Here is a 21,718-nt window from a genome sequence, read left to right as displayed (position 1 = left end):
ACCTTCGGTGTTGCGCCTCGGCCACCCAGCTCCATCAAGAAGCGGCGCATCCATGTCCTGCCCCCATCCACATCCATCGGGAGAGCATGAGAGGTAATGGCTAACCTTGGACCGGCCTTCGTAGGGGCTGGGGTGAGGAGGATGGAGAGGCGGCGGGTGTAGAGGCCGAGTGGCCTTCCTGTGGGAGTAGGATCCGCGCGGGGAGGAGGAGGCACATGTGCCGCCGCAGCACGAAGGAAAAGTCCCCACCCTGAAGATGCTCTTATTTCTTGCTGTAGATTTATGTGTGATAAAAGAGAATTAGCGAGAGTGGTCGAGAGTACAAGCTCTTTCTGACATTTTCTTATTCCTTCTGCAGATTTATGTGTGATAGAAGAGAATTAGTGAGAGTGGTCGAGTACAAGCTCTTTCTGACATGTTCTTATTCCTTGATGCAGATTTGTGTGTGAAAGAGAATTAGCGAGAGTGGTCGAGTACAACCTCTTGCTGACATGTTTTTCTTTTATGGCCTTTCTCCAGTTGAGGGACTTTAGGAAGGTAACAATCTCTTAATTAGTTTTCTTTAGAGAAGATAGTTCCGCATGGGCCCTGCTTGCTCTTTATTCAGTTCCAACAAATATGGTTCCTTTTGTCTCTACAGGTTTCAATACTACCGTCAGAAAAATCTATTAAGTTCATTCTGAACTTCACCTTCAGAGAAGATGGTATTTGTTTCCTTCAGACCGACATGCCAATGCATGAGGTACCATCTATGCCCAAATTAGTTTATAGGATACATTAGATAGTATGGTGATCCATGAAAAGGTTAAGTTTCAATTCCAGGGTGTAGGCCGTATAATAGTCAATACATTGTATTTATTTGCACATGTAAATTGATTGTTCATATGCATAGGAATTGGTATAAGAGAACAAGCAGCTTGATTCCTGCCCCGTACTGTCCGAAGCAATGTGCAGTACAAACCTAGCATCAAGATAATTGATTCTGGCCCTGAAGCAACACACACGTACACAGCTCCTGATATATCTTTGCGTTGGTCGATCCTCACGGCTGGAAACGTACTAGTACACGCGCGCGCACAAAAACCGGCTTATTTCCACAAGCTCGAATCGAGCCTGGTTCTTTTCATCTATTTCACCTCACTGATCAGTGTTTACAAAGGGATATACATACGTATATATATATCAGCTAAGACTAACACAAGCTAACCTACTCGGTTACAAGTTCTAATCCTAAAATACTAGGTGATTGTTCTGTGTACAACCGGTACAGCAGTACACACGTCGTGGTCATTTCCAGCATGCTCTTTGTGTACTTTAATTAGCTTTAGCAAAAAACAAAAACGTTTTTGGCACCACCGTGGTTTCTTGTTTCATTATATCTCCTGTTTCCAGCTGCTCTTGACGGTAGGTGCTCTTGTCTGATTTGAATAAGAGACGCAGATGTTTGCATTTGAATTCAGTTATGATCATTAGTAGATATCTAAGTGATAGTCCCCATGAAATCCAGCATGCTCGAGTTACTTGTTCTCATACACTAATTTTATGTGCTATTATACTGTGTCAATTTATTTATATGGGCTGACTTTCATAAATCACCAAACATTTTGTAGGACTGATGATCCACCTTATAATATATAGAAGAATGAGAAGGCATTGTGATCACTGATGAAGAATTATGTGCATTCAAACAACGATGGTGCCTATGGATTGAAGATTAATAAATATTATCTTTTCTAGTTGTCTGGTTTTCCAATTAGATATGAGCAAGTACAGTGGTCATGTAAAGAGTGCTTTTGACTCAAATTTCTCAAATGGTATTTTGATTATAGAATGCTATGGTGGAATTTTGTTAATAACTCTGATTTCTATTAAAAAAAGAGGCTACGATCCTTTCAATATTTACATTCTTTTGTTTTTGAATTAATTAATGTGAATAATAATATTCAAATGTTGGATGTTGCATAAGTGATTGTTACCAATTCAAAGGTGGTTGACTGTAAATGGTATGTAAAGTGGTAATGATGCTTTAACCATTGTGAAAAATTATTAGCAATGACAAAAGTGGTCGGTAATACATCAATTGCGGTTGGTATTTCCTTGAGGTTGACGACCACACACCATACCGTCGTTGCGCGAATAACGACCGGGTAAGGTGGTCGTTATTACTTTTAACGACAGAGCCTACTACGACCACAAGATTGTGGTCGCTAATGACCTTTAACGACCACAATCGGACTAGTAACGACCATATATACCGTTGTTAAAAACCTTTTCCCTAGTAGTGTCTATGTGCTTCACTTATATCTTTTGAGCTTTATAGTTTTTCTCTAGTGCTTCACTTAGATCTTTTAGAGCACGGTGGTGGATTTGTTTTATAGAAACTATTGATCTCTCATGCTTCACTTAGATTATTTTGAGAGTCTTAAATAGCATGGTAATTTGCTTAAAAATCTTAATATGCTTGGTATTCAAGATTTGTAAAACTTTTATTTTGAGTGCGTTGAATACTAAGAAAAGTTTGATGCTTGATAATTGTTTTGAGATATGAGGATGGTGATATTAGAGTCATGCTAGTTGAGTAGTTGTGAATTTGAGAAATATTTGTGTTAAAGTTTGTGATTCCCATAGCATGCACGTATGGTGAACCGTTATGTGACGGAGTCGGAGCATGATTTATTTATTGATTGTCTTCCTTATGAGTGGCGGTCGGGGACGAGCGATGGTCTTTTCCTACCAATCTATCCCCCTAGGAGCATGCGCGTAATACTTGGCTTTGATAACTTCTAGATTTTTGCAATAAGTATATGAGTTCTTTATGACTAATGTTGAGTCCATGGATTATACGCACTTTTTCCCATCCTTCCACCATTGCTAGCCTCTCTAATATCGCGCACCTTTCGCCGGTATCATACACCCACCATATACCTTCCTCAAAACAGCCACCATACCTACCTATCATGGCATTTCCATAGCCATTCCGAGATATATTGCCATGCAACTTTCCACCGTTCCGTTTATTATGACACGCTTCATCATTGTCATATTGCTAGCATGATCATGTAATTGACATCGTATTTGTGGCAAAGTCACCGTTCATAATTCTTTCATACATGTCACTCTTGATTCATTGCATATCCCGGTACACCGCCGGAGGCATTCACATAGAGTCATATTTTGTTCTAAGTATTGAGTTGTAATTGTTGAGTTGTAAGAAAAATAAAAGTGTGATGATCATCATTTTTAGAGCATTGTCCCAAGTGAGAAAGGATGATGGAGACTGTGATTCCCCCATAAGTCGAGATGAGACTCCGGACGAAAAATAAAAAAAATTGAAAGAAAAGAGGCCATAAAAAAAGAAAGGCCCAAATAAAAAAATGAGAGAAAAAGAGAGAAGGGACAATGTTATTATCCTTTTACCACACTTGTGCTTCAAAGTAGCACCATGATCTTCATGATAGAGAGTCTCTTATTTTTTCACTTTCATATACTAGTGGGAATTTTTCATTATAGAACTTGGCTTGTATATTCCAATGATGGGCTTCCTCAAATTGCCCTAGGTCTTCGTGAGCAAGTGAGTTGGATGCACACCCACTTAGTTTCTTTTGTTGAGCCTTCATATACTTATCTCTAGTGCATCCGTTGCATGACAATCCCTACTCACTCACATTAATATCTGTTGATGGGCATCTCCATAGCCCGTTGATACGCCTAGTTGATGTGAGACTATCTTCCCCTCTTTTTGTCTTCTCCACAACCACCATTCTATTCCACAAATAGTGCTATATCCATGGCTCACGCTCATGTATTGTGTGAAAATTGAAAAAGTTTTGAAAATGTTAAAGTATGAAACAATTGCTTGGCTTGTCATCGGGGTTGTGCATGATTTAAGTACTTTGTGTGGTGAAGATAGAGCATAGCCAGACTATATGATTTTGTAGGGATAACTTTCTTTGGCCATGTTATTTTGAGAAGACATAATTGCTTTGTTAGTATGCTTGAAGTATTATTATTTTTATGTCAATATGAACTTTTGTCTTGAATCTTTCGGATCTGAATATTCATATCACAATTAAGAAGATTTACATTGAAATTATGCCAAGTAGCACTCCGCATCAAAAATTCTCTTTTTATCATTTACCTACTCGAGGACGAGAAGGAATTAAGCTTGGGGATGCCTGATACGTCTCCAACGTATCTATAATTTTTGATTGCTCCATGCTATATTATCTACTGTTTTGGACTATATTGGGCTTTAATTTCCACTTTTATATTAATTTTGGGACTAATCTATTAACCAGAGGCCCAGCCCAGAATTGTTGTTTTTTTGCCTATTTCAGTGTTTCGAAGAAACGGAATATCAAACAGAGTCCAAACGGAATGAAACCTTCGGGAACGTGATTTGCTCATCAGATAAGATCCAGGAGACTTGGACCCTCCGGCAAGAAAGCCAAGAGGCGGTCATGAGGGTGGAGGGCGCCCCCCCCCTAGGGCGCGCCCCCTGCCTCGTGGGCCCCTCGAAGCTCCACCGATGTACTCCTTCCTCCTATATATACCCACGTACCCCCAAATGATCAGATACGGAGCTAAAAACCTAATTCCACCGCCGCAACCTTCTGTACCCACGAGATCCCATCTTGGGGCCTGTTCCGGAGCTCCGCCGGAAGGGGAATCCACACTACACCACAACACTACATCCCCAACAGCCAGGTCGGTCGGGAATACAAGTTTTGCCAACAGACAGTCGGTCGGGAAAGACTATTGCCGACCGACACTGTCTGTTGGGGAAAGTCCAGACGGGAAAACCCTTTCCCAACCGACGTGTCTTTCCCGACCGACTACTTGTCGACTATGGTGTACCTTTCCCGACCAACATTCTGTTGGGCCTACCATGGGCCTTTCCCGACCAACAGTTTGTTTGGACTGCCATGGGCCTTTCCCAACTAACTATGGGACAGCGTATTGTTTCCCGACCAACAATTCATTGGAGTTGTCATGGACCTTTCCCAACCAACGGTCAGATGGGAGTTTGTTTTACCGACCAACAGCTTGACAGCATTTTGTTTAGGCTATCAACATTTAATACCCACCAATTATTTGGCATTTGCCTCACCAAAACAGTGTCCGTCTAGTAATATATCTCATTACAGTACAATATCAATCAAATTAAAGTAACATGCATGTACTCCAAAAATATTAAACCAAAACCAAACAAAAATAGCACATTAATTACTTCTCACAAACGGAGGAGGTAGCCAATTAAGAGGAAACATTTATGGTTCAGTGACCGAGAGACCGGATAGGTTTACAAAATGATAGCCAATAGATATATGTCCTACAAATCATGCGTCTTACATTACACAGAATATCCACTTGACCAAGACACCATATATGATAGCTAATAGACACATGTCCAGCGATTCATAGTCCTCTCCATTACACAGTTAACGCAAACTGCGAGCTTCATGGTTCCTGGTCATCTTGTATGTCTTTCCTACAAAGAATCAAGGCAATGGGAAAGTTTCAGCTTATATTCCTAACGAGGGAAAGCTCCTAGTTCAACAATTAGTGTCCAATCTTAAACCCACATACACCTAAATATAGCAGCAACAACAGAATAGGAAAATTGATTCACCTCATACATTTCCCTGCACTCTGGAAAGAATAGGCAAATTTATATAAAACATAGCTTTGCACTATTAAGGTCATTACAGCAGGCACTTATGGAAACATGACATCAGTGATTACACCACAAGGCAACTGATTTGCAGCATATATAAGAACTTTATTACCCTACAGTAGACTAACTCGAAATTTCTTGCTCTCTAATTTGAGAGTATTATTGTTCAGTTCATCTTCACAGCAGTTTTAAGTTATTAGGAACACCACAACAGCTAAAATATTCCAATATAGCCTTTATGTCAACCATACATTCTGTTCCAGTATAGTAATTAGCAGTAGCACACTTTTATTTTGTCTCAGTGGGATTTGAAACAACTTGTTGAAAAAGAGGTCCGTCTGTTTAATGTTTGTAACGAGTAAATCTTCTGGTATGCATATAAAATTCAAAAAAGCTAAGTGCTCGTAATTATATTTCATCAATTGTGATAGCTTGCAAGAATGTGTCAGTTGAAGAAGAGGATATTAACAGTAGGCGAATCAAAATGGAAAAAGTACAGCATAAAGGTCGAATGTTAACAAATCCCTATTGTTGTTCTACAAGATAACATCGCCATATGACAAATAGGTACTTTCTTCTAGAGAATGGTTGAATTAAGTTCATTTCATATCTAACACTGCTTTTACTTAATCTGCTAATATACATCGTTGAAATTGGTAAATCGTATCATTTAAAGTTCCACTGGCAGATTGTAAAAGCATTATATGGATAAGACTTACCTATGTGGATCTGTCCAACTTTTATCCAACACTAGGTGAACTAAGATGAAAAAATAAAGTCAAAATCGAATCATTTATATACCTCGCAATGGATCAGAGGAACAATGTACAATCTTATAGGGACATCTATCAACCATGAATACCACCTTCCAGCGTGGTGTTTGTGTGTGTGTGTGTGTGTTTGATGATTAACCGGCCAAGTTTACATGCATATATCTGAATATTAACGACCTTATTTCTGATAGCATAGAATAACTGTATGTGCTGCTGTGAATATGAGTGCTTTGTTTCACGCTTCTCTTGAACAAGAGAAATAGAGACATGATAATGATAGGATCCAGGAGGTATGCACATGAATTAATTTTCAAATAGATATCAGTGTTTTAAATGCAATATCTTGAAGCTTTCCCTTCCCCACTTAAAAACTGAGTGAGATTTATCTTTATAATGTTTCAGTTATGATAAAAGAGAAACTATCTGTGCATATAAGTGTTTCAGAAGCTACAGTATAGTAGTGGCAAGTCAGGATATAGGTTCCATTTGTTTAATCCATCATTTAAATTTCCATGGATTGACAGTAGTGACCACAATGCGCATGCAACAGACTGGAAAACACTAACAAAAGTATTGTTCGCTCTGTTCGCTTGGTAAGTTTACCTTCTATTATAATAATCTCCAGTATATGATTTGTTCAAATGTCGAATGTCGAAACCTAAGCAGTAAGAAACCAGCATGTAATCTGCCAGTCATAAATTCTGCAAGGTGTAAAATTGAAAATTAGGTTCCAACAGAAGTAACAAAATTCTAGAATGACATATCAACATGTCAATTATAGTAAAAAAATAGCACATAATCGAGTGAAAGGTCCATATAATGTAGTTCACATCAAAAAACAACAAAACAAGTTGTTTCTCAACTTATCATACCAAAAAAATAAGTAATGGGATGTATATTGTGTAGGGGCAGAGTTGTTATGATGCACTGTACCCATATGACTTGTGACCAACTATTATTTACATGTTCAGACAATTGTTTGCAGAAACAATACAAACCAACTCCAAGCTGAAATAAATTGAGTGCCATCAAAATCAGGTCAAGGACAACAAACGTATATCTTGGCAATATTAGATTAGTCATCCTCTCCCAAATATTACAAAGAGTAGTGGTGTACCGGCTTTTTCCTCATCACGCTTCTTTGCAGCTTCAACTCTCTGTTGCCGGATCAATCTGCGGATGCAAAAAGGATAGGTAAAGAATGATTGTTTGCCAATAATCAAACAACTATGACCTAGTAAGAAAAACTAATTCAATGGAGGTCTAGGAAAGATGTGTAGTTCTACTACAAACTGAGTAACTGACCGACAGGGATCTGACGGAATTCAAGATAAATGGAGAAACTACAGTTGCACATCAAAATTCGAAGAAAACAGGAAGGACTCACTGATTACAGGTAGGGGTCGAAGGGCACAGCTGCTTGGAGAAAGGTAACACAGCGGGCAGAGCGCCACCACCGGGAGGAACGCGTAGTCACCACCAAGAAGAATGAGCCTCTGCCCGGAGCGCGAGGGTAGGGGTGGCGGTCTGGCTGCAGAAAAACGGCATGGTAGCATGGGCCATCGCGTGCGGCACGCTTGGGGAGGAATGGAATAGTGCGGCAGTCACCGGCGGCCGGTGTGGGGCGGACGCAGGGATAGTGGATCTACGCCGTGTGGGCTGCTAGCGCTCCGTGCGGACGAGGCGCGCGAGAGGGGCGAGCCCTCCATGGCTAGACGCACACAGATCGACGGCCGCGTACCCTTTCCTTCGGGGCGGAGCTCAATCTGAGGGAGAGGAGTGGAGGAAGAGGATGGGAGCCGCCACCGCCGCCGCTCAGATCGGGAGAGAAAGAGATAAGGGAGAGAGGGCGGAGAGATAGGGGAAGATTAGGGTGGGCTCTGGGCTGCGGGATGAGGGGCAGTAAATTTTGGATGGGCTTCGCGCCCTAAGTTTCCCAGGCACGCGCGCAGATATTTTGGGAGGCCCAACTGGCGACCCACCATCGGTCGGCATTATTTGCCGACCAACAGTTCGATAGTACTGCACTTTTTACCGACCAACGGTTTGATGCTACACACTTCAGCATTCCCGACCGACTGTTGGGTGGTACACGTGAGTATTACCGACCGACAGTTCGATAGAAGTTTTCTCGACTTGCAGTCGGTCGGCGAAAGTGACTTTTGCCAACACACGTCGGTAGGGAATGTAGTGTCGTGGTGTAGTGCCACCACGGAGGGCTTCTACATCATCACCATAGCCTCTTCGATGAAGTGTGAGTAGTTTATCTCAGACCTTCGGGTCCATAGTTAGTAGCTAGATGGCTTCTTCTCTCTTTTTGGATCTCAATACAATGTTCCCCCCCTCTCTCGTGGAGATCTATTTGATGTAATCTTCTTTTTGCGGTGTGTTTGTTGAGACCAATGAATTCTGAGTTTATGATCAAGTTTATCTATGAACAATATTTGAATCTCCTCTGAATTCTTTTATGTATGACTAGCACATATGTCCGTGCGTTGCAACGGGAGGAAAAATAGTGTGCACTTCATGTAGTGAGAATTATATGTGCAAGAAAAACCCTGTGTGCATGTCAAGAAGGAACATTTTGGTTCTGGGTATCGCCGCGTGTGAAGTAATCAATCCGCTATTTTTTCATTCATTGATCGAGTGGATTTAAGAGTTTTATTAGGTCATCGCACGCCAGAGAAGGTCCGTGAATTATTCAATCTATTTTTTCATTCATTCGAGGGGATTTTAAGGCATGAAGTTCAATAATATGGAAATGAGGCGGGTCTTCTCTTTTCGAGTCAATGGCAACACCTGCTAAACAATGGACAACGTAAATATTTAAGAACATACCGCAACGTCAGATTTGAAAGATTCTATGATTACTTTTTTTACTTCTTAAAAAATAATTGTTATTATGAATTGCCAAATATTCTTGGAAACATGAACAAATTTTGAAATCTCAAACAATTTTCAAAACTTCAATTTGTTTTTTGTAAGTTTCATACATTTTTAGAAATACAGAAACAAAATTTGAAATGGGAACATTTTCTAAAATTCACAAACATTTTTCAAAAACACGAAACTTTTATAAGAACACGAGCATTTTGTGAATTTTTGAACAATTTTAAAAAATGGGAACATGTTTACCTTTCAGAACAATTTTAGAAAATGTGTAATTTTTAAAATGAACATTATTTGAATTTGTGAGCATTCCTTTAAAGCAAGAATATTTTTCAAATTTGGAGCATTTTTTAAAATGTAAATTTTTTAAGAATCTTGAACAATTTTGGAAAATACATTTTTTTGAAAAAGTGGGAACATTACTTTTCATTTAAAAAAATTCAGTGTCCTTTTCCAGCTAGCGCACGTGCCAATACATCCATTCTTTGTCCGGAATAATAGATCCATACTTCATACATCTTATTACTACATGTAGTTTCACACACGTTTATATATTCGTACGACGGTATGTAAAGAGAAATACATGGCTATTTAAAATATTTCTATGTTGAATTCGTGAACATTTCACTACAATAAGATTTTTTTTTTCGAATTGGGAACATTTTTTAAAATACAATGTTTTTTTGAAAACCTGAAACAATTTTGTAAAACAGAAACGTTTTTTCCATTTTCAACAAATTTCAGAATGACAATTTATTTAATATCTGAACATTTTTAAAACGGGAATGAAATTTTGGAATTCTGAACATTCTTCAAAATTTTGAACAAAATTGAAATTCCAAACATTTCATAAAAAATTATATGATAAAAAACGTAAAAATAAACAAAAATAAGATTAAAAATGAAAAAGGAAAAAAGATAGAGGAAGTAAAAAGAGAAAGGAACATATAATGATAAATAGAAAATGAACACAAAAAATGAAAACGGGCCGGCCCTGTTTAGGGCTATCTGTGCAAACCTCCAACTATCTGTTGCCAGGTGCGGGAAATAGTAGTTTCCCTGCTGCGTGGGCAGGGAAATAAGTGGGCTAGCTTTACTGGGCTTTAGCGCGTGGCCCATGTACGAAATTCTGGATAAACCATATTTCTTTTTCTAGCACATGGATGCACAAAAAATTAGTACCACCTCGGATAGTAAAAGAAATCTATACGGTGGTGAACGGATGAAATTTTTGGAGAAGCGCACCTTGCTTTATTAGTAGGTACAGATTGGTTATCTTTGCAAGTCTCTTCGAATTATCAGTCTGGTTTGGCCTACTAGATTGGTTTTTCTTGCAATGGGAGAAGTGCTTAGCTTTGGGTTCAATTTTACGGTGTCCTTTCCCAGTGACAGAAGGGGCAGCAAGGCACGTATTGTATTGTTGCCATCGAGGATAACATGATGGGGTTTATATCATATTGCATGAATTTATCCCTCTACATCATGTCATCTTGCTTAAGATGTTACTCTGTTTTCATTAACTTAATACTCTAGATGCATGTTGGATAGCGGTCGATGAGTGGAGTAATAGTAGTAGATGCAGGCAGGAGTCGGTCTACTTGTCTCGGACGTGATGCCTATATACATGATCATACCTAGATATTCTCATAACTATGCTCAATTATGTCAATTGCTCAACAGTAATTTGTTCACCCACCGTAGAAATACTTATGCTCTTGAGAGAAGCCACTAGTGAAACCTATGGCCCCGGGTCTATTCTCATCATATCAATCTTCCATCACTTTATTATTGCTTTGCTTTTACTTTTGCCTTTTATTTTACTTTGCATCTTTATATCAAACATACCAAAAATATTGTCTATCATCTCTATCAGATCTCACTCTCATAAGTGACCGTGTAGGGATTGACAACCCCTAATCGCGTTGGTTGCGTTGAGCTATCGTTTTGTGTAGGTACGAGGGACTCGCGCGTGGCCTCCTACTGGATTGATATCTTGGTTCTCAAAAACTGAGGGAAATACTTACGCTACTTTGCTGCATCATCCTCTCCTCTTCGGGGAAATCCAACGCAGTGCTCAAGAGGTAGCACTTATCTGTGGTGACAATGGGATATTCACGTGATCTACTTGATGTATGTTTTGATGATCAACTTGCGGGTTCAGTGACCTTGTGAACTTATGCATAGGGGTTGGCACACGTTTTCGTCTTGACTCTCCGGTAGAAACTTTGGGGCACTCTTTGAAGTTCTTTGTGTTGGTTGAATAGATCAATCTGAGATTGTGTGATGCATATCGTATAATCATACCAACGGATACTTGAGGTGACATTGGAGTATCTCGGTGACATTAGGGTTTTGGTTGATTTGTATCTTAAGGTGTTATTCTAGTACAGACTCTAGGATAGATCGAACGGAAAGAATAGCTTCGTGTTATTTTACTACGGACTCTTGAATAGATCGATCAGGAAGGATAACTTTGAGGTGGTTTCGTACCCTACAATAATCTCTTTGTTTGTTCTCCGCTATTAGTGACTTTGGGGTGACTCTTTGTTGCATGTTGAGGGATAGTTACATGATCCAGTTATGTTATTATTGTTGAGAGAACTTTCACTAGTGAAAGTATGAACCCTAGGCCTTGTTTCCTAGCTTTGCAATACCGTTTACGCTCACTTTTATCGCTTGCTACCTTGCTGTTTTTATATTTTCAGATTATAAATACCCATATCTACCATCCATATTACACTTGTATCACCATCTCTTCGCCGAACTAGTACACCTATACAATTTACCATTGTATTGGGTGTGTTGGGGACACAAGAGACTCTTTGTTATTTAGTTGCAGGGTTGTTTGAGAGAGACCATCTTCATCCTATGCCTCCCACGGATTGATAAATCTTAGGTCATACACTTGAGGGAAATTTGCTACTGTCCTACAAACCTCTACACTTGGAGGCCCAACAACGTCTACAAGAAGAAGGTTGTGTAGTAGACATCAAGCATCTGTTTAGTACTTTGTTTCGATAGCTAATAAATTTTTGCAATAAGTATGTGAGTTCTTTATGACTAATGTTGAGTCCATGGATTATACGCACTCTCACCCTTTCACCATTACTAGCCTCTCTAGTACCGCAGAATTTTCACTGGTGCATAAAACCCACCATATATCCTTACTCAAAAGAGCCATCGTACCTACCTATTATGGCATTTCCATAGCCATTCCTAGATATATTGCCATGCAACTTCCACCGTTCCGTTTTATTATGACACGCACCATCATTGTAATATTGCTTTGCATGATTGTAAGATAGTTAGCATGATGTTTTCATGTCTTGTCCATTTATTAATGTCATTTGCTATGCTAGATTATTGCACATCCCGGTACACCGCCAGAGGCATTCATATAGAGTCATATTTTGTTCTAGTATCGAGTTATAATTCTTGAGTTGTAAGTAAATAAAAGTGTGATGATCATCATTATTAGAGCATTGTCCCATGTGAGAAAAGGATGATGGAAGCTATGATTTCCTCACAAGTTGGGATGAGTCTCCGGACATTACAAAAAAATAAAAGAGGCCAAAGAAACCCAAAAAAAGGCTAAGGAAGCCCAAACAAAAAAACGAGAGAAAAGAGAGAAGGGGCAATGCTACTATCCTCCTCGCATGTGGCCTCGCTCCTCCTCGCAGCATGGGTGGAGGTAGACGCCATCTCGTGGGTAGTCACTGCTAGGTGGGACCAGGGGTGGACTCGAGCGGATGACAGCGGTCGACGAGAGCGTCCGCTTCTGTCCGCTTCATACCCATTTGTTCGTAGATTTGGGCCAAGTTTAGGCCGGGGAGGACAATAAACGGACAGCAGGCGGACACACGTGTCTGTTCGGGTCGCCCCGTTGGGCCAAGTTTTGTGTTCACATAACCCATACAGACAAAATGGGTCTCTGCGCTGGAGTTGCTCCAATTCTGATGATTGTTAAGTCCATGTGTGTTGGTCAACAATCGTGCATGCAAAGCATTCAAAGTCTTTTCTCTAATTAAAATCTACCAGTTAATTTTCACCTGCAAGTGCATCAGTAAAGTACCGCATGCATATATCTATATATATATATATATATATATATATATATATATATATATATATATATATATACTTAATATTAAAGGACGGAGCCTTTCATAGTTCTGCATAGGTCATCTATTTATATCCGTTAATTTTGTGTAAACCTCAAAAATTGACGACTGAGATCTAAAAATAGATCTACACACATGTAATGTATGTCAACCAATATTTTTACATCGTATCTACCTGTACGTGGGCACACAAAAGAAATCCAGAAAGTAATGCTAAGGAAATCAAACCCACGGCGTCTCCAAATCAGATCGATGCCTCCAGATTGGTGTTCGTTTCCATATATACCATGTATTGCAAGAAATCCTACCAGCATGGACGAGTGTGTTGTGATAGTCCAATCGCTGTTGGCGCTCTTCTGACCAAGGCCTCCCAAATCATGGGCTCCAACAGCGGCGACTGTCGGGATGGACTGCTTTCCAGCCTTACCGCCGCCCATCACCAGCGGCCCGACCTCCGCCGTCTCGTCGGTCTTACCTTGCCTCACCTGGAGTCACCCTCCCCGAGGTGTCCTTTGCCGCGGCAGCGCGTGCGTCCTGGGCGTAGTCGAGGAAATAAGTAGGCCCTTGTCATCGTCGTCATCCGTCGAGACCTACGAGCAGGACAACCAGGCATTGCTGGGAGGCGAGGGCGAGGTGACTGGCAGTGGATCATGGCGAAGTCGACGGCAAAGAGCAGGAGAGGGAGAGCACCGTGGAGGGAAGGTGCAGGACGGAGAGGAAGAAAAGGGAGATGGGGGATGGAGGAGGAGCAAGGCAGTAAGGACGACATGACGAGCCTCACGGTCAAATCACTTGGGCATATCGCCTAGCTGAAGTCTGACCTCGCCACCGTGTGGTCGGCACTGACGGATGCTATGTGCGCATTGCCTTCCGCGGCGAGGCAGACGGCGCCGGCACCATGCCTATGGAGATAAAGCAGAGGGAGCAGGAGATAGAGGGGCAGACGACCTAGAGCGGCGACAACGGCGCTCGCCATGGCTGCAGCCTCATGTGTATCGCCATCTATGCAGGACGCAAGCAAGCAAGCTCCGCTGGATCACCTGATGCGAACAAGTATACTAGCAAGGAAGCACACATGTACGAATGCAGGTATGCATCAACTGATGTTGACCGCCTATAGTTTGACCTCCCAAGAATTTATCCTCTAACCTACTTAGTGTTTCATGCTTGTGTAATGGTCTACTAAATTATACCAATGACGCATGACGGAGGGGTGTTCATTGTCAGGTGATATGATCAGGTATATTATCTGATGGAGCTTATTATTTTATTTCGTAATCCTGTCTGTCTTGTCCTATTTAAGGTCTTTTCTTTTCAGAGATTTTCCCTTTCAGATTTAGTTTTGATAGCGATTTGTCTTTCTGTGAAGATCTTTGTGTGGATATTTTAGTTGATATGATCAACGGTCAAATTGTTTGAATTTCAAAATCGATTGAATATTTCAATCATAGGGTTGCATATAGACAACTAGATGTTGGCATTTTGTTGATGCAGAGGCTGAGTGTAATTGGTATCTTCGTGATATATATTAATATGTTTCACATTACTCTTTAGTAATTTATTTTTTTCAGGGGAGACACATGCTCCAAATGCAGATGAGATGATGGTGATGTCCGCCATTATTACAAGTAATTATGACCATGTGTAGCGAGAGATCGTTTCTGCCCCGAAGAAGCGACGACACGAATGGGTCTTGGACTAGAGGGCAAGAGTGTGGGATGGTGCATGCACTAAGTTGGTGGAGGGAGCGGCTTGTCAAAGGCGATGTGTTAAAAGTATTATGACCAAGATCGGCACCTTGAGAACCATCGGCGACGATAGCTGAGAGTGACAATATGAATGGGTTACTTGTAGCATGCAAGGATTTGCTTTTCCCATTGCAACGCACGGGCATATTTCTTAATATTCTCAAAAAGTAAATTACAACAACTACAAAGGCTTCCCTAAATTTTAGAAAAAGGGAGAAGTCAAAGAGAGCAGATATAGACTAGATTCTTCTCAGATGGCTATGTATGAATAATCAAGTACATGGAAGCTAACACATGAATCCAAGATGAGCACACTAAACTTTTCAAGACTTATATAGTTGCTCCTCAAAAAGATCTCGAGAAAGTGACAAGGGCAGGTAAGCTAAGTAATCCAAGTTTTACCCTGGGATGAGCACATTAACCTGTGCGAGACTTTGTTACTCTCTCCGAGATTTCTGCTATGACAGCAGGGCATGATCTTTTCAAGTGCACATACCCTTGGCCTGAAATCACAGCAGCCAATCTATTCGAAGAGATAACAAATTCAATGCAGGCTTCTTTGAGCCTGCTGCAGTGATGCTGGTCAGCTAGAGCTAACGTGGTTGCCACAGTCTCGACACGAAGTCTTCTGCAGAGAATGCCTTCGCATATCATCTTCATCCTTTCCATGGCGTACCGATCTGCAGCCACCAGTAAATGCTTAACCATGTCATCATCGAGGTTGTCTTGAGAAGGCAATGAATCTGTGTAGATGAAGCGAAGCAATTCCTTGAAAACAGCTGGCTGCACATCTTCCACGGTTATGTTGAGTGCCGTCCGACTTCCCATCGGTCCATACAACTCTGCCTTGAAGACCGGTGACCGCATTGCAAGCACAGTCTTATGCGCAGGGAAAGTCTCCCCTCTAACATTGAATGTCACGTCTGTCTCCTCCTCGGTCTCTAGCCATGTTCCGAGATTATCTGCCAAGTCTGAGGGTGGCACCTGGATCTCCATGGCATCGGCAACAAGCGGCACATTGCTGATCACGCTGAGATCACACTCAATTATAAGATGGTCATCACGCAGGTAAGGTGATTTCTCCAGCTCACTCTTGTTCATAAAAGTATGAACACCCCAAGTATATTTGTTCTTAATGGGGTCGACGGAATCAAACACTTCGGGTGATCCCAAGCAGGACGTCACCGACGTTGACAGCCCGTTGGCCTGGTTGACCAACCTCAAGTCGAAGAGCGCCCTTGCCTTAGCACCCTTGCTCACGAGCTCCACGTAGACTGAGACATGGTCCTCGATCATCTCCCTGTCTGCATCAGGGTAGTAGCGGATAGTAGCGGATGCACCATTCGTACCCGCCAACGGAGGCGCGAGGGGACCGGATGAATTTGCCGGCGCCCATGCCCTTATGCAGGCTGTACCCGACGATGTCGAATTCGAGCGTGGCCCGCGCCATGACTGGGGTGCACCTCGACGCCCTCCTTTCTGTCGGCCTCTGCCATGATGCCATCGATTGTGGGAGCTACGGTGGAGATCAAGGGTGACGAGAGGCAGAAGGAGACGAGGGTTTGGGCGAGCAGCAGAGACGAGGGTTTCTACTTGCGAGCCGTAAACCTCGCCACGTTCCCGTCGCACTTCACGCCGGCTGCGTGGACCCAAAACTCAAGGGGAGCCGCGCACACATCAGCATCCCATGGGTCGCGGGCTTTTTTGTGTGTCCGGTTAACGGACTGTAAAAAAAAAGGTATTGGAGAAAAATTCTACACCAACATAAAGCATTGGAAAGAAACACTACTGAAATCTAGGATTTCGCTGAGTTCTAAGTTTTTGCCGAGTTCAGTTTATCGGAAGCTCGGCAGTGTATGGTGGCTAACGAGTTTGCTGATAAATGGACTCGGAAGTAACGCGACACTCGACAAACATCATCGTTTCCCTAGTGCTTGTCGAAAGGCAGTCGGTAAAAAAAATTGAAACTCAGCAATGATGCACATTCGCCGAGTTCTGTACGACAGAAACTCGATAGTGCCCCGAAAGGTGGACCCAAGAATGATCAGGCAATGGGACATGACGTCAGTCTATGTTTGCTGGGTTTCCACTAACAGAAACTAAACAATATTTATGACTTTTCTTATTACGGAATACCAGGGTCCAAAAAACACGCCAAAGAAATGTCAGGCGGACACCACAGGACACGTGGCATCTATTGTTTGACGGTTGGCCTTCCTATGCCGAGCTCCAAAACTAGGCAAAGGGCTGACCCTTCATCTACCTCACGTTTATTAACATTGGTGTGGGCGCGACAACTGCAAACACCCTCATCCGGCCCCTTCTCCCTCCTCCCTTGTACATCTCCCTCATCAGCCGCGCTGCCTCTGCTCCCTTCTCCCCATCGCGCCGCCCTTCTTCTTTTCCTAGCCATCTCCTTGCCCACTTCTTGTCGCACCGGCACCCCAGTCTATTTTATGTTGACAAAGAAAAATGTGCTTATGGGATAAAATGTTTTTTTTTCAAAACCGTCCCATGTGAAATATTCACCTCATACACATTTTATTATTTAATGTATCTACAATCTAGCTAAATTTTGGCGTCAACCCAGGCAACCTTGACAAACCACTTGGACACCCTTGTGTTTTATAGTTTTTTCTATTAGTTTTTCTTAGATCAGAATTTTCTATCAGTTATTAAGACTAAGCATTATGATCACTAGTCATCTACCCGTGCACCTACACGGCCTAGCTATTATAGGAGTACATAGTAATTAATAAAATTATATTTATCTGTAAAATGCAAGTTTTTAACTTTCAGATATCATACAATTTGATAGATGCTAAGTTATCAAATAATTACAACACCTCAACTCAAAAAATAATTTAATTACAACACCTAATAATCAACTATATAATAAACTTCATTGTAGGGAAGAGTGCATCTGTTTGCTCATTTATGTTCCACAAACTGCATCTTTCGTCTAAATGAAGCCTTCATGTCATGGTACCAAGGAACACCTATTTGTGAATCTTACGCCACCTATTAAGGGATTGATAAAGAATGAATTAGTTTGATCCATTTGGCAAGATACACATCTTGCCCACTTATTCAATCCACATTGTAGCATATACAAAACAACTCAACCAAGTTCGAGAAACAAACATTACACAGACCTACCGCTCAACAAAATTCGAAGTGTGAGAGGTATATGCTGCATGGTTAGTCTTGTTTTTCAAATATGGTGTACATAACAATTATTTGCATATATAAAAAAAAACTAGAGAAGGTATACGACATTTTAAAGACAGTTCTAATGACTACTATTTCGGTGGATATGTGTCCTATTGAGTGAAATGTCAATATAAAATATTTGTATAAACTAAATAATTAGAAGATGTTTTTAAAATTTAAGTCCAGTGACTACTGTTTAGGTGATACGTTTTCCATTTAGTGTTGGATTTCTTTATTTGAGGTTGCATTACTTTGTCGTGGTTGATTTATATGTGTACCCCAACTACAATGCTACTCCTATCATTTTCGTACTATATGTTTCTTCTTAGTCCATTAGTAAGTGCTCCTACTTAATTTTCAATAAATGCTATACTTAGTTGCGAATGTATCTATCTAGAATCACATTAGCTATTAGTATCTCGTAATACTTGAAAAATATTTTACCCTTATATAATTATATTTTTATGGATCCAATTTTGAAACAATCAAGTCTGTCTTGCCAACTTCTAGCACGAAAATCAATGATAAATTTTCAATTGATATTTGTTAATGGGTTGATATTCATTCTTTTATGCATAACAATTTATGTTATTCTTCTACTTGTCTTACAATTAGGCGATATCAAAATATTAGACAGGTAGTGGTGGTGTATCTGAGGGCCATTTGCGAAAAAATTGTATGTTCGTGCCTAGTTTAGTTTATCATGGTTACGCCTTCTTTTGGTACGATGAGATGTAATAATTATTTTACAATCAGGCATATGCTCAGTTTTTTTAGCTGAAGCTTGAGGACTCCTTAGTTATACATGTCGTTCTTCTTTGTCTACATGGACTCGCAAGTCATTTTTATTTGTTTTTTGGGTCCGTCTATGAAGTATGATGTCAGCTTCATTTTATTGTTTTCATTGTTAGTCATGTTTATTTGATTTTAACTTGTCAAAGCCAAAACCAAAAACCAACTCGCCCCTGGGAGGCCGCCGGCCTATACGTAAAGCTAGTCAACAGATCTGTCCTTCTCTATATACAATGAACTAAAAGCGATTTTTTTATATACAATGAACTAAAAGTGGACTAAAAAAATTGAGAAAACAAAATAGAGAAAATAGATAAATAAGAAGAGAAAAAAATAAACACATTTTGATTTTTTTTAAATGTTGGTAAACACAACCAACTTTAGAAAAATGAACAAATTTATGATTTTTGGAACATTTATTGAAAATTGTGAATTTATGAAAAAATAATAAAATAATAAAGAAAATGAGATCAAGTTTTGGAAAATAGAAAAAATTAAAAGGAGAAGAAAACCAATTAAGAAAAAATGATACAATACAAAGAAAAACATGAACAAAACAAGAAACATATCCTAGCTACTTGGGCCGGCTCATCTGTGGTTTGTTCGCTGTCGAGTGTGGACTTACAATTGGGATAAAAAAAGGTTGGACCGCCAGTGCTGAGTCAAGGGTGGCCCGCAATTGGGACTAAAAGAGGTCGGTCCCAGATGCAAGTCGAGATTGTAATTGCAACTGGGACAAAAAAAGGTTGGGCCATAGTTGCGAGTCGAGGGTGGACTTGCAACCGGGACGAGAAAAGGTCGAGCCCCAATTGCGAGTAGATGGTGGACTTGCAACTGGGACAAAAAAGGGCAGGCCCCAATTGCCAAATCGAGGTTGGACTTGCAATTGGGAATTAAAAACTCGGGATCAGTTCCGAGTCGAGGGTGGACTTGCAACTCGGACAAAAAAGATGGGGCCATAGTTGTGAGTCGAGGATGGACTTGCAACTCGGACAAAAAAGGTCGGGCCCCAGTTGCGTGTCGACGGTGGACTTGCAACTCGAACAAAAAAGTTTGGGCCCGAGTTGCGAGTCGAGGGTGGGCTTGCAACTTAGACAAAAAATAATCTGACCCCAATTGTGTGTCAAGGGCGCACTTGCAACTAGGATGAAAATGGGTTGGGCGCCACTTGTGTATCGAGGATTGAGTTGCAACTAAGACAAAATTTGGCCAGGCTCCTAGTTGCGTACTAAGGGTGGACTTGCAAATAGGACAAAAATGGGTAGGCCTCTAGTTGCGTGTCGAGAATGGACTTGCAACTAAGACAAAGAAAAATGGCAGGCCGCCACAAATAGCATGTCGGAGGCGGAGTTGCACCTGTGACAAAAAGGGTCGAGGCCCCAGTTGCATGTCAAGGGTGGACTTGCAACTGGACAAAAATGGGTCGGGCCCAGTTACGTATTGAGTGTAGAGTTGCAACTGGAATAAAAATTGGTAGGACTCCTAATTGCCCCCATTGCGTGTCAAGTGTGTAGTTGGGCATGCAACTGAGAGAAAAGTAGGACAGGCCCCGGCTGCGTGTGGAGGGTGGATTTGCAACCGGGACGAGGAAAATGGCAAGGTGCTCTAATTGCATGTCGAAGGTGGTTTTCAACTGAGGCAAAAAGGGTTCGACCCCAAGTTGTGTGTCACGGATGGACTTGCAACTGGAATAAAATTGGGTCAGGCCACAGTTGCATATTGAGGCTGGACTTGTAACTAAAAAAAGCGGACCGGTTGCATGTTGAGGGTGTACTTGCAACTAGCACGACATTCAAAGAGAACATGTCGAACGATCAAGAACTTAGACGACACACAGGTAAATTTATTTAAAGAAACTCATGAATTTAAACAAAAAATAAATAAAGAAGGAAAAAGGAAAATAAAAAAGAAAAGGAAATTGACACACAGAAAATTAGAAAAAAAATATCAAATTTTCTTTAAAAGAATTATGAATTTAAACGTAAAAAGATTTAAAAAACACACAAAAAAGTAGAGTGAACATGTAGCTTCCGTTCATGAATTCATAAAAAAAACCATTCATCCATTCAAAAGGTGAACATGTAGCGTTCGTTCCCAACACAACTATATACGCAAAAGAGTTGAGTTGGAAAAAAAAGGACGAGTGGACAAGAACTAATGGGTCGAAGACGTGCTTTTTTTCTTCTCGAATACGCTATGGTCAGCGTATCATCGCATTGATAGAGGAGAAAAACGTACAGGTTGGCATCAGGGACACGTACACTACAGGGCGTGCCCGTGATACACAGTGAGCATAGAATGGGTTTCTTAGCCCAAAGAGACTAAGCTACGTTACAGGGATGATGTTGTTATGTCCTTTGGCTCCTGTGCGGGCCCAGGAGCGGGCGTCGTCCTGTATTGCGACCAGAAGAGAGGCGGAGGAGGGTGTGATCTTGTCGAAGATGATAGCATTGTGATGACGCCAGAGGGACCAGGCCGTCAGCGCGGCGATGGTGGAGAGCCCAC

At 41.0% G+C, this 21,718-nt stretch overlaps 1 long non-coding RNA gene and 1 pseudogene across 2 annotated transcripts; both read right to left on the bottom strand.

Moving 5' to 3' along the window:
* Positions 1-5,191: 5,191 nt before the first annotated feature.
* On the bottom strand, positions 5,192-8,336 carry LOC119330151. Of its 2 annotated transcripts, none has more exons than XR_005159924.1 (4): positions 7,838-8,336; positions 7,568-7,623; positions 7,054-7,151; positions 5,192-6,436 (listed from the first exon to the last, which is right to left on the bottom strand). It is a non-coding gene; the product is annotated as an uncharacterized LOC119330151 (long non-coding RNA). The 2 variants fall into 2 exon arrangements; XR_005159925.1 differs by having other exon boundaries at positions 5,192-5,491.
* Positions 8,337-15,625: 7,289 nt separating this feature from the next.
* On the bottom strand, positions 15,626-16,712 carry LOC119332819 (annotated as a pseudogene).
* Between the last annotated feature and the right edge of the window lie 5,006 nt (positions 16,713-21,718).

This window comes from Triticum dicoccoides, chromosome 7A (assembly GCF_002162155.2).
Source record: "Triticum dicoccoides isolate Atlit2015 ecotype Zavitan chromosome 7A, WEW_v2.0, whole genome shotgun sequence".
In the NCBI taxonomy this organism is placed as follows: Eukaryota; Viridiplantae; Streptophyta; class Magnoliopsida; order Poales; family Poaceae; genus Triticum; species Triticum dicoccoides.
Note: the sequence above shows the minus strand (reverse complement) of the source record. Positions and strands in the feature narration are given on the sequence as shown.